Consider the following 14,915-nt stretch of genomic DNA (forward strand, 5'->3'; position numbering starts at 1 on the left):
CCATTTGAGTAGAGTTTGAAGAAGACGCCTTACCCTTGTCATGATCAAGCAAAGGAGTTTTGAAAATGGTATGATCAGTGTTAGAGGTCGCATGGGGTGGATCTACCTCAATTACTCCTTGCTCTAACAGGTCTTGAATCAGATGTTTCAATTGAAAACATGATGCAGTTTTATGTCCTTTGGACCGATGGTACTCACAGTATGCATTATCATTCCACCAATGCGGTTTTACCACTAGTTCTGCCTTGATATCTGGTAGTTTAATAAATTTTGCTTCTATTAATTATTTCATTACTGATTCAATAGGCTCTCCCAATGGTGTAAATTGTCGAGGAGGCCCATCCCTTGATCGGAAAGGTTTGCACTGCTGATTTTGTTGTTGGCCTTGTTGTTGATTATATTGTTGAGTGTATTGTTGAGCATGTTGTTGGTATTGTGGCTATTGAGTAACATTGCTCGCTGGTGTTCGATTTTGTTCCATAGTTGACATATTAGGAACACTCCATTTCTTGATCGTGAATGGGGGTTGATTTGCATTCACCGCTCTTGCATCAACAACTCCATCATTAGTGACATTCTTGTTCTTATACCAAAATCTATTTTTGTCCCCTGAATTGTTCATGTTGTCACTGTCTTTGTTAAGCTTAATGATTCCCTTAGCTACAAGAGCAGTTTCAATAATCATCCCCTTCTTAATGAGTTTCTCTATAGTACTGGGACTTTTCAATTTTAGCTCATACATCATTTCTGGGACCAAATTTTGGATAAACAGATTCACTTGTTGTTCTTTAGGTATATCGAGGGAAGAACGACTATACAAGCTTCGCCATCGTTCCAAGAAAGTCACTAATGGCTCGCCTTGCTTTTGCTTGGTGTTGCATAAGTCTGACATGGTCACGTCATTGTCGATGTTGAATGCGAAGTGAGATATAAACTTTTGAGCCAATTCAGACCAAGTCTTTATATTTCTTGGCAGATGCGAATACCAATCCATGGCTTGTCCCGTGAGACTTCGTGCAAATAATCGCATTAAATATGTCTCCTCATAGCTCACTTCAGTACATGCCACGAAAAATGCTCGAATGTGATCTTTTGGATTGCCATTCCCTTTATATTTCTCAAAATTAGCTGCCTCAAAATGTTTAGGGAATGGAGGCATGTATAAGCTCTTATCAAATGGATTAGGACACAAATCCTGATCTGTATACAACTTCTTTGTTCCTTTAGTTTCTAATGCGTCAACTTGTCGTTGCAATTTCTCAAGTTGTTGCGCAATTGTATCAGATTTTGGAGGTCCATCATTAATCCCGATGGGTACTCTTTGTCGATACATCATGTTTTCGATCGGTTGTTGATGCTCTGAAATGGCCGTTTTTGGTGTCTCCGGCATATAAAGTTCTTGGTACGTCTCTTGTTGTTGTGGTTGTGCCATGCCTTGATACAGACTTTGTTGTTGTACTTCTTGGAGGCTAGGTTGGTATTGCAATTGAGTAGGTTGTTGATATTGCATAGACGCCAATTGTGGTTGTGAAGTAGGATAGCTTGTTTGCCTTGGCATATATTGAGGCACATGTTGGTGTTGAGGCTGACGAATCGGAATTTGTTGACTTTGTGCCAATTGTTGTCACGGTGTATATCCCATCATTTGCAAAAAACTTTGTTTAGATGGTTTTTGTTGTTTCTCCTTAAGATGAGGTATGGCATTTGCATTAAGTTGCTGTGTTGTTTGTCCAATCCACTGTGATGGTTGCAAGTTTGCATTAACTTGTACTAGGGCAGAAGGCGCTGCAATTTGTTGTCGAATGCGATATTGTTGTTGTTGTACATTGCTTGTTTGCACATTCGATTGTACCTTTTGTGTATTACTCAATTGTTGCAACAATTGTTGTTGGTGCAAAACACTATCCGTAGCTCTTTGTGTCGCCATTATCGAAGGATATGTCGCAATAGTGTTTGGCAAATATATTGAGCTTAACGGGACATAAGAACTTTGTTGCATCATGGAATTGTTTTGGATATTGGTGATATCGGGCATTCTAGTCGTGAAGCTTTCCTGCATCTTAGATTTTGATCCACCCTTATGCATGTAAGGAACTATTTCTTGTTGAGGGATATTTGTCAATATTTGCATGGTCTTCATTTGATCCTATGTTACAGGTGTTGTGTTGAATAATGGATTATTTATTGTCTCAAATGGTGACTTTTGAGGAATAGTCACTGTCAATGCCTTTGAAGCATGTTTGCTCATCAAGGTAGGCCGAGTTTCTGGTTGCACATTTTCTTCATTTGGATGCGAAGAGAAACTTAACAACTCACCACCTTTTTGTTTTTGCACATTGACTTGATCACTTGGGGAGGTCACATTACTCATCATGTTAAGATATTTTTGTGGGAACATTTTAAAGACCTTGTTCAAGAACTTATCCATCTTTTTTGTCATCTTAGGATCTTGAAGGAACATATCAACATCATCAGAAGCATCAGAATCTGATGAAGAATCTGGTTGGACATTTGGATTCGTTTCTTGTTGAATGCCTTGATCTGAACCAAACCCTTGCGAAAGAGTTTGTTCTTCATATAATGTTTGAGTTTGAATGTCATGTTGCAGGTGTGGTTGATTCCAATTGAAAGGTGCACTTCCTCTTGGAGTTGGTCGATCACTCCCATGTCTTGGTTTCATAGGTACAAACACTAGTTCATATAATGGAGGTGGTCCAAGTTGAACCATTCCATATGGTGGTAAAGATGTATTTGATGAACCTTCAATTCGCACTGTTTGACTAGTTTGAAATTGCGAATTTGCTATGTTGTCAATGGGTTGATACGTTGGTTCGCCCATCTTTTTAGATTTTGATCTTGTCTCAACAGGCATGTCACTTAGGCAAATGCAATGTTTTTGGAAATTTTTCAAAGATAATGTATGATATGCAACTAAATGCAAACTAAATAGATGAAAATGCAATCTATGGCAAGAATGCAATCTATGTTTTTGGTTGTTTTTGAAGATTTTGACAAACTTTTGAATGCAAATCTAAAAGAGACCCTTAGGAAATTGAAATGATGTCTAGACCTCAAAGGACAAAAGGACCAAGTGACAAAAGGACAAGATGACAATGTCTCCCCTATATGCTTGGATATTAAGCTAGGTTTGACGAAATGACATTGATGACAAAAGGACAAAAGGTTTGATAAGGTCTAGACTTCCTAACAATGACTTAGGGTTTATCAACGATTTGGATTACTCAAGTATGACAAAACCTAGTTTTTGAGACTATATGCGAAGGGACAATTACTATGCAAATGACCCTAATATGATATGATAGTGACCTAAGCTTAATGAAGAGACCTAGGGTATGCAAATATGAATGTATGACAATGGTATTACTCTAATGCAAGAGGACACATGCAAACGGATGACCCTTATTGATATGCAAAGGAGTATGACCTAGGTGAAACTTAACCTTGGTAGTTGACAATGAACTTTGCAAAATGCAAACCTAGGATGAACCTAGATCTAAGTGACATGAATGTTGAGACAAGACTTTGAAAAATGTTTGACAACCATTTTTGAAGGTGTTTTGAACTTTGTTGAATGAAATGTTCTTGTGTTTAACCTTGTTTTGAATCAATTTATCTTGTTTTTGAAATGAGACACAACTCAACTTTTGACAAGCAAAGAAGACAAGATATTTTAACTTAGACTCAAGACAATCATGCTCATTCACACATTTCTTATGGTAGGCAAGGGCAGTAGGTACTTGAGAGGTAGACTTATTATAAGATTCAAGGAGAATACATAGATGCTTGACCCCACGGGCTCCCCTCCACGACACTCACTTCTCAGGGCAGCCAAGCATCAGTCCCCATGGAAATCTCCCCATGACGAACTTAGTATCTCTTCCAAGTATCCAAACTTGTCCTTCTCAAGCAACTAGAAGGATTTTTGGCCTCTAAATATAGGGTGTTTAGTAAGGATATCTGTTAAGCGTTACTCCTTGATGTCACGCAAGCGTGATTGAGACATTAAGCCCACCAAGATACCAAACAAATGTAGTCACGCAAGCACGATTTAGACCATGAGGCCCTACTTAGATGTTGATATGAGAAAGAGTTCAAGGGTCATCACTTCCCAAGTAACTACAATTCCCACGTAACCCTTCCTTCAAAACTTTTTCCCATCAGGTATTTGTTTATAGTGAGTTAGAATGCCAAGGTATTCTAGCCGTACTCACTTTGGGTCGTTCCCTTCTCACGATTATCACTTGCTTGCAAAAGCAAATGGTCGGGAAGGCAGGCCCTCTAAAGGTGACACACAATCAAAAACATGAGCATGGTATTGAAGATCTGGATTTATGATCACCCTAAGAAGGATGAGAACATACTCTCCTACTCCAATGTCAAACTCGACAATCAAAGAAAACATACATTCATTCCATCCTATTTAAAAAAATCACTAGGTGCCTAAATATTAATTGCAAACACAAAGTTTAGTTGTAGTCCAAGGCAACCTGCAAAACCCAAGTCAGAAGTTTGATTTTCTTAGTCTTTGACTATCAAACCTGCACAAAAATGTGTTAGTAGTTTCATTCATTGCCTTTGTCATGCGTATGCCAAGGTTCTGCACAGAGAATCAGTACCAAAAAACCAAAAAAAAGCAGAAACAGAATGCAAAAGAAAACAGTTTGCAAGCGAAAAACACTGTCTTTTACCTCTGTTTCTGGCCCTACACAGGCGCAAAATGTCTGACACAGGCGCAAAATGTCTGACACAGGTGCAAAATGTCCTTGACATAGGTGCAGAATGTCTGACACAGGTGCAAAATGCTTGACACAGGCGTAGAAGTTCCCAGAAAACACTGCACTACCTTGTTTCTTGGGTTTTTGACCTACAAATCAACTCAAAAGCACTCAAAAGCATGATTAGGGGGTTAGTTCACGTCAGGTTCACCAATTAATGTAGCTAGGAATCTAGAAATCATCAAAGCAAATCAAAATTAGTCATAGCTCAATCAGGAAAGCAGATTGCAATGATCAATCCTAATTACATCCAATAGAGACATGAAAAGCAAAACATTCAATATTAAAAGCTAAGCAAACCAGATGCAGATCTGAATGTCTCCTTCATGCGGCTCCATTGTCCTTATTTCTTCTCCAAATAGCCTTGGTTTGTGGATCTCACCTTCAAGTGCATAAACCTAATGTGAAAGTAAGATTGACATTGGCACAAGTGTACTCAAAGTGTGATTGATTCGACAAAGTGGTTCAAAATAAGCGATTATTAGCCGAGATTGAAGAAATTCATCCAATTTATAGACAAATTGGAGAAATGATCAAATTAGCATGATTCAATTCAAATGGAAATTGTAAATCAAAAATGTCAATTATGACAAATTATGACAAATTATGCACTTTCTATGCAAAATTGATTGATTGATAATTTATGACAAATTATGACAAATTTCTATGTCAAAAATTGATTGATTGTCAATTAGGAGAGAAATAGGAGGAAATTAAAATTAGGAATTAGAAAATTAGAAAATTAGAAAAAGAGGAAAAATTAGGAATTAAGAAATTGATGAAAATTAGGAAATTAGGAATTAGGAGAAATTAGGTGAATTAATTAATAATTTGTCATTTATTAATTAATTCACAAAAAGAGGAATAATTAGTTAGCCAATTAAATAAACATTTAATTGTGACACGAAGACCTAGGATAAATAAACAAATTATTTAACCTAGAGGGAGAAATGACAAACAGGTTGAATAAAATCATGAAACCCTAAAAGATGAATTAGAAATGCAAGGATGACAATTAGGTCTTGATGAAAGATAATTGACTCGATCATGATTCTGATTAACAAAGAACCAATGTGATAAATGATTTGATTGATAAATGCGCCAATTGATGAGGACCAATGACAAATTGATCCAAATTGACACGATTGAGAAGGACGACGATCAATGGCAAATTAATCGAAAAATGACAAAATTGACAAGAGGACAAGGATCGATGACAAAATAGATTGCAAGATGACAAGATTGAAAATGACCACGATCGATGACAAATTGATCGCAAAATGACAAGATCAAACATAACAACGATCGATGACAAATCGATCGCAAAATGACAAGATTGAAAATGATAAGGATTGATGACAAATCGATCGTCAGATGATAAGATTGATAAGAGGACAAAACCCTAATTAGGATTGAAGATGTCCAAAATGATGACAAATGAGCACGTACATTGATGTGATAGGATAAAATCGATCAAAATCATGACTAAAGAGTGTTGTCGACAAGACCAAATTTGAGAGCGAGACGAATGAAGAATGTAGAAGAATGACTCGATGCTCACAAATGATAAAGACCAAGTGCGAATCATAGGAGAAGTGTTAATGCAATGCAAAAACCCTAAAATAAGGCAATGCGCAAATGTTAAAGTATGATTCCACAAGCATTGACCATTTTTAGGTGTCTACACCTCCTATCATAGATTTGTATCTAGTTGGATTAATAGGTGTAGATTCATCGCTTTGAGATAATTTGTCATTTGTAGTCATAGGTGTCCTTACCGGTTTAGAGTTCTCCATCCCAAATTTCTTTAGTAATTCTTTCAAGTACTTGGATTGACTAAAAAACATACCTTTATCAGTCTATGAAATCTGCAATCCTAAAAAGAATTTTATTTCTCCAATCATAGACATTTCAAATTCTTGCTGCATTTTAATAGAAAATTCCTTACATAATCCATCTTCTCCTCCAAAGATTATATCATCAACAAGTACTTCTATAATCAAGATGTCATCATTAGTTATTTTGTAATATAAATTGATGTCTGCATTTCCTTTAGTAAAACCAATCTTTAAAAGATACTTATCCAACCTTGCATACCAAGCTCTTGGGGCTTGTTTCAATCCATACAAAGCTTTTCTTAACATGTAAACCATATCATTGTCATCTGTCAAAGAAAATCCATCAGGTTGTTCAATATATACTTCCTCTTCAAGATCTCCATTCAAAAATGCACATTTAATATCCATTTGATAAACTTTGTAGTCCTTGTGAGTTGCAAAGGCCAAGAATAATCTGACTGCCTCAATTCTAGCTACCGGTGCAAAGGTTTCATTGTAATCAACTTCTTCTTTCTAAGAATATCCCTTACACACTAGTCTTGCTTTATTTCTAACAAACTTACCATCTTCATTAAGTTTGTTTCTAAATACCCATTTGGTTCCAATTACATTTTTATCTTTAGGCCGGGGAACTAATGTCCAAGTATTATTTTTCTCAATTTGTCATAATTCTTCTTCCATAGCTTTAATCCAAAATTTATCTTCACATGCCTCATTGATAGATGATGGTTCAATTTGATTTATAAGACATACCTCTTCATTTGCCAATCTTCCTCTTGTCATAACTGCTTTAAATTTGTTTCCAATTATCTGATCTTCAGAATGATTCAATCTTACATACCAAGGTGTCTTAGTTTGCTGTTGTTCTTCAATTACTGTGGAATCCTCTGATGGTACCGTGGTAACTGGATCTTCATTCTGTACCGGTGGATTTAGTGTAGGTTCATTTGTCACAATTTCTATTGCCGGTTCAGAGTCTATATACCTTGAAGTCCCTCTAAATTGTTCATCAATCTTTACATTTGTACTCTCAACAATTTTCTGCAATCTCTTATTAAAACATCTATATGCCTTGCTCTTAGATGAATAACCAAGAAATATTCCTTCATCACTTGTAGGATCAAATTTGCCAATATACTCATCTCTTCTAATATAACATTTACTTCCAAAATTTCTGAAATACTTAAGAGTAGGAGTATTACCAAACCATAGTTCATGAGGGGTCTTACCGGTTTCACCTTTGATGTGAACTTTGTTGAATGTATAGACAACAGTGCTAATTGCTTCTCTCCAATACACATGTGGTAAATTTTCTTTAGATAACATACTTCTTGCTGCATCTAAGATAGTTTTGTTTTTCCTTTCAACAACTCCATTCTGCTGTGGTGTCCGAGGTGCTGATAACTGTCTTCTGATTCCATTCACTTCACAAAATGTATTAAAGTCCTTAGATGTGAATTCTCCTCCTTGATTTGATCTTAAACATTTGATTTTCTTACCGGTTTCATTCTCAACCATTGCTTTGAACAGTTTGAACTTTCCAAGTGCTTCTGATTTTTCTTTGAGAAAAGTAACCCAACACATTCTAGAATAATCATCAATAATTAGCATGAAATATCTATCACATTGTAAGCTTTTAGTTCTAGCTGGACCACATAAATCAGTGTGAATTAAATCAAGAGCATTATTGGATTTTTCTGGAATACTTTTGAAACTAGCTCTAACTTGTTCTCCAAATTGACATTCCTTACAAATTGTATCCTGAGGTTTCACAATTTTAGGTAGATCTCTAATTGCCTTAGAAGTACTGATTTTTACCATGCAATCAAAGTTTACATGACATAGTCTCTTATGCCATAACCAACTTTCATATATATGTGCAATCAAGCATGTCTTTTCACTATTATTTAAATGAAAGATATTACCTCTAGTTTGATTTCCGGTTGCAATTTCCAAACCAGTTCTATTCATGATTTTACATTTTCCATTTTTAAATTGTAACTGAAATCCCTTCTCAACTAATTGACCAACACTTAAAAGATTATGCTTTAATCCTTCAACATAGTAGACATTTTCAGTGTTATGCTTACCATCAAGAGATATTGAACCCTTACCTTTGATTGAACAGGCTTTGTCATCTCCAAATCTTACTAAACCTCCATTGTATTCTTGAAAGTTCAAGAATTTACCTTTATCTCCTGTCATATGATGTGAGCATCCTGAGTCAATAATCCATTCATCCTTTACTTCAACTTTAGCTGCTAGGGCTTGTTCTACCGATTGAGCAGTAGGTGTCGGTTGATCTTCTGTTATAGCAACAAAAACCCATCCATTGTCTGACAGATCCTCATCAGAATCATCAGTCACACCTTCATCAGCAATGTAACAAGATTTGTCTTTGTTCTTCTTAAATCTATATCTCTGATATTTAGGATTAGGCTTGTGTGTTCTTCTAGCTTCTTCTCTTAGTCTAGCATGTCTATCAAGGCATCTCGAAGCCATATGACCAATCTTATTGCAGTTGAAACATTTAAAGGGTACTTTACCTTCATACTTACTTCCATTCTCCTTCCTAGTTTCTTCAAGTTCTCTTGCATAAAAGGCTTTCCAGTCTGATTTGTTAAATGATGGATCAGATGATGTTGATGCTTTAAAAGCCAAATCTGTCTTTATAGTAGCAACAGGACCAAATTCCTCAATTTCAAAGGCTGAAAGTTTTCCAATCAATGTATCCCTAGTTACCGAAGTATTAGGCATTGTTCTCAACTCATTTATAGCAGTAACCTTCATTTTATATGTCAGTGGCAATCCTCTTAAGATTTTTGAAACAATTTCATCCTCACTCAGGGTTCCTCCACAACATTTAATACCCAAAACAATTTCATTTACTCTTTCCATAAAAGGAGAAATTCTTTCATCTTCTTCCATTTTCAGATGTTCATACCTGACTCAAAAGCTTTCAAGTTTTGCAATTTTGACTGTGGAATATCCTTCATTCAGTGTTTCCAAATGATCCCAAATAGCTTTAGTAGTAGACCTATCTGATAATCCCATGATTTTTTGATCTGATAATGTGCTCAAAAGTGCTTCTCTTGCTTTGCAATCATTCTCTTCATCTTTAGCTAAGGTAGTTGGAGCAGTCCAACCAACTATAGCAGCAGTATAACCATTCTTTGTAACTTCCCAGATGTCTTTACCAATGCAATTCAAATGTGTCTCCATCCTGATCTTCCATATCCCATAGTTGGTTCCATCAAGTTTAGGATTGTCCTTCCTGAAATAATTAGTAGACATTGGATCTCCTCAAGTTGTTAAACTTCTACAAAAGAGGACTAAGCTCTGATACCAATGTTAGGTCCCAGAGACAACTGAGAGGTGGGGGGGTGAATCAGTTGTCTAATAAATTCAAACCAAAAACCATTTAACCAACTTAATGCTTAATACCGATAAATCAGTTAAGTATGTCGGTAGATAGTGTTAAAAGTAAATTGCTATATCGGTAAAGATTAATGCATGAAACATAAACATAAAGTCATCCACAACACATAACACCAATATTTGTACGTGGAAACCCTGTAAGGGGAAAAACCACGGTGGGAAACCTTACCCACAATTAGATGATACTACTGTAGATAGTAAGTGTACATAAATGGGGTCTGCACATGCAGAAAGGCCAACAGCCTAGAGCTCACTGCTCAATCACAAAATGAGAGTCACACTGACTACAGTTGGATGGTTAAATCCAATAAGAATGTACTACATAAAATAGCATCTTCATATGCTGGATTCAGTACTGGTGTAATGCTAATATGCTTCTACAAAAACCTAGCTTCACCTTCAAATGATGTTTTCATGTATACCTCTGCTTAATCTCGCATATACCTTCTCATAATTCTTCTTCGCATTCCACATTCGATCTTACAAATAAGATCTTACATTTATACCATAACCTAAGACCAATTTTAGTAGGTCGTCTCTACAAGATATTACAATAAAAATATTTTCAAACAATATAATATCCGATGCAATAACCAATTAAACATGTCAGCTTAATGCATTTACAACAATAATAAATCATCTCCATAGCTTGCCATGCTGATCTAGAAAAGATAAACCTGTCGGTGTAACCCTAGGTGATGGGATCGGGGTTTGGGATAGACTAGCCTAGTCTATGCTCCTGGATCCTTCCCTGGGATCACCTGGTGTTCTCCTCACACCCTAGGGTCTTTAGGACTTCCTTTTCTTGAGGAATCCTTTGACCTTGCTCAATCCACCTGCCAATGAGTTGCTTTGTTGCTCCTAAGGTCTCACCTACTCATGAGACACAAAATCGCTTATTGTGGCTAATAAGGGCTAAGGCTTGTTTCACACTTTCCAAGGTCTTAGAAAGGTTAAATCAGGGCTCAAACCATGTTTTACATCCCTCCATGTGCCCCCAAGAAGTTGCTACCTTCATCCCTTCTACCGATTTCATTGTTTTGTGTTTTTGCTTACAGAACAGGGATACAAGGATTAGGACCAATTAGACCTCCTAATCAGTCTTCTAGGGCTCCCTCTCACAAATGATACACAATTAACCCTAACTCCCAAAATGGAATGCCATTCAATTGGCAAGGGCTCAAGGATTTTCTAGGTTTTGGGCCTCCAAGTGGCCGTACAGTGCCTAGGACAAATTTTGGGGTTTTTAAGGGTTTTGTGAGGGTTTTGTGGTCTGCCTGGGTCACAGTGAAGGTTTTGTGTGTTAGCCACCTTGTTTGGATTGGTGGAGGCTCCTCCTTCACACAAATGATTCTTCTAACACTCCTCTGCACTTCCTCCAAAGGATGCACTCTCCACTATTCAACCTTTCTCTCCAAGACCTCTGCACCAGCAACCATTCCTAATCGGCCATTGACCAGTCTCGTCTAGGAATGGGAATTTGCTTGGCCTTCCTTTATTTTTAAGGGCCCTACTAGTTTCTCAATATGGTACAAGGTCTGCACTCTCATTCCCCATTGTTTCATGGTGGTTCCACAATGGGGAATGGAGTCAAGACTTCATTTACACAATCCTGTCCAAAACTGGACAGTAAGAAGACAATTTACAGACTGTTTACAACCACACTCAATCTGCAAATAAAAACCTAAACTACTTGCTTGAAATGAAAGTATTTACACCATGAAAGACAAACCACATAGTTTTGGATGTATCTCAATCCATTAACTTGCTTGTTTCCTTCATTCAAACTGACTGGTAACAGTCTTACAGTCTCAGTCTGATATTTTTGCTAGGGTCTTACAATGTTTGACATCCAACCCATGAATTTAGGGTTTGCAAGTACTTATACTACCTTGCCTTGGTCTGTGTGCCCAAACTAGGGTTTTCCACGCTAACCTAAAGAACTTGACATCATGGTGGAAAAGTTGCTTGACAACTTTTAAAAGTTGTCATGCAACTTTTGAGCAACTTTCCCAATGTTGCTTTTTATGACTCCTAGACCCACATTAGGCCAACCTAAGGACACCACCATGTTATAAGGGACCCCTAAACACCTCCAAGACACACATACCCTCCATTTTCAAGAAAATCACAATCTTGACTCATGACCCCTAAGATCTCCACTAGGACCCTAACTAGGACCTATGAGCACATGGCTCATTATTTTGTGTACAATGGCTTCTAAAGAAGCATAACACCAACAAAAAAAGAAAGAGAAAGAGTTTGGAAGGGTGCTCCTGCACCACTAGGTAACCCTGGACCTATTTGTCGGTAAAAGCAAATATGCAAATATGAATATACCAATGATTAATTCTTCAAAACAAAGTGTCCACATGATGTCTTCGACATTACCAAGTGTCTTCCATATCATTCCAAGTGTCGGTGATCATTATATCTTGCTAATGAACCATATACCAGTAACTATGCAATAGTTACTTGTTTGTTAGTGAATGTTGTTGGATCTCCAAAGTGCTAGTGTTTCAGTAGGTGTTGACATCAATGACAAAACCATACCAAAATACCAACAAATCTTGGGTGATGCAAACCCCTTTGCATATTGTCATAATATAAGTCATCAACCAAAGATTACCATTCCCAACAATAGAGAAGCCATCTCATCCACATCATACGTAAGTCCAACCTCTCTTTCCAGTTCAAACACCACTATACCCAAGCACGAGAAGCTCAAGATGAAAATAGCAGAGGAAGGTCCTGAGGAATACAAACTCAACCAACTCTTTTGTGTTGGACAAATGCCCACTTCTCCAAGAACTCATGGTAAACCTCAACAGTTACTTCAAACACCATTGGTCAAACCAACATACACTTTGATGCCTTTCATCCTTGGAAAGATTCAAGAAGAAGAGACCAGAGATGAGGACTTAGCAGAATGGATCTATAAAGATCCTATCACCACAAACATCCCACAAACTAATCTTCCCACAGATCAATATGGAAAGGGTCTTCTCATTATGCAAAGAATGGGTCATGATGGTCAAAGTGCTTTAAGACCTTGCAAGCAAGGACGACATGAGCCGCTGTAGCTGAAATTAAAGCCCAAGGATAATACAGGCTTAGGTTTTCAAAAGGAGATCCTTCCTAAGCTTAGATTCAAAGGAAAACCCAGCAAACCACTATATCAGCCTATTACAAAGAGGTCACCTTTGGTTATATCAATAGCACCACGCACCATAACAACTACCCCATTGAGGCTAAAAATCCTAGCAAAACCATCCACAACACCAATCATCCCACCAATCACCCCCACAACCCCATTAGCAGTAGCCATAACATTAATAGCACCATTAGCTACAACAACTGTATCAAAACCCATAATAGTATCAACAACACCGACAATTCCAGTAGAAGTAGCAGATTCAACACTACAAATACTCCCAGTATCAGATTCTCTGATTTCATCTACAATGGTACATCAGCCGATCACACTTGCAATGTTTAACTCAAAGGATATCCCAGTATGGTATAGTAATCAGATACTGGAAAGTGACTCAGAGACTGACTCGCATGAGTGGGAATTTGATTCAATATAGCTTAATACTTCAGATGAGGAAGACACATCACTACCTCCACCTCATAAAGACATCCCTATTTACGGAGAAGCGCAAATTAAGACCTCTTGGGTTCCTGAGTTGGAAACATCTTCAACAGACCCTACGTCACATCCTATGCCTGATTCTGACAGGGAGAGTACCATCAACAACCTTCACCACAACGTCTTAATCCTCAATGACATATCTAACGAACTCAACCTAATCGATGAGGTAATGCCCATTATCCATCTTGAACTCATTGAATGGAACCAACCTGATCCCCCATGTCTTGACCATTTCTAAAACGATGAGGCGCTCATTGACTTCTTGGAACTATAGGATAACATACCAAGCGGGGATCACAAAGCTAGATTTGCCATTGACCTTAATAGCATAGCATACTTTGGGGCAGATGCCAAACCTTTTAGCTGCAAAAATATAACAATAAAACATGGATCTTCCAGTGAAAACCACATTGTGGCACTATTTGATCCCACAAAAGTAAAAAGAAAGAGCATATCCAATGGTGAAAACCTCTCTGAGGCGCCTGAGGATGAAAGGTTTGACATCCTCCCCTCTCATACACAGCAGGAACAATCAACGATTCTCATCGAAGAAACCAAAGAATACAATGTGGGGACTCCTGAAACTCCTCACCACATACATCTGGAATCTCTTTTAACTTCAGAGGAACAACCCAAGTTTGTCGAATTCTTCCAGAAGCGTCAGATTAACTTTGCATGGTCATATGCCTGGTCAGATTTAGTCATGCATCACCTCACCATAGCAAAAGGAGATAAGCTTGTCAAGGATAAGCTTCACAAGATGCATCCTCAAATTGTAGTACTAGTCAAAGCAGAACTTAAGAAACTCCTAGATGTTGGTTTTATTAGACCAATTGATTATGCAGATTGGATCTCCAATATTGTGTCTGTCGGCAAACCAAATAGGGGCATCTGTATTTGTACTGACTTCAGAGATCTGAACAAGGTATGTCCTAGAGATGACTTCCCCCTACCAAATATCAACATCATAGTAGACCTAATAGTAGGACATGCCATGCTTTCACTCATGGATGGTTTTTCAGGATACAGTCGGATAACGATCGCACCACAAGATCAACATAAGATAGCCTTCACATGCCCATGGAGCACATACTGCTGGAATGTAATGCCTTTTGGTCTAAAGAATTCAGGAGCGACCTATCAATGAGCAATGACCACTATCTTCCATGATATGATGCATACCATAAT

Source organism: Cryptomeria japonica, chromosome 5 (assembly GCF_030272615.1).
Source record: "Cryptomeria japonica chromosome 5, Sugi_1.0, whole genome shotgun sequence".
NCBI lineage: Eukaryota > Viridiplantae > Streptophyta > Pinopsida > Cupressales > Cupressaceae > Cryptomeria > Cryptomeria japonica.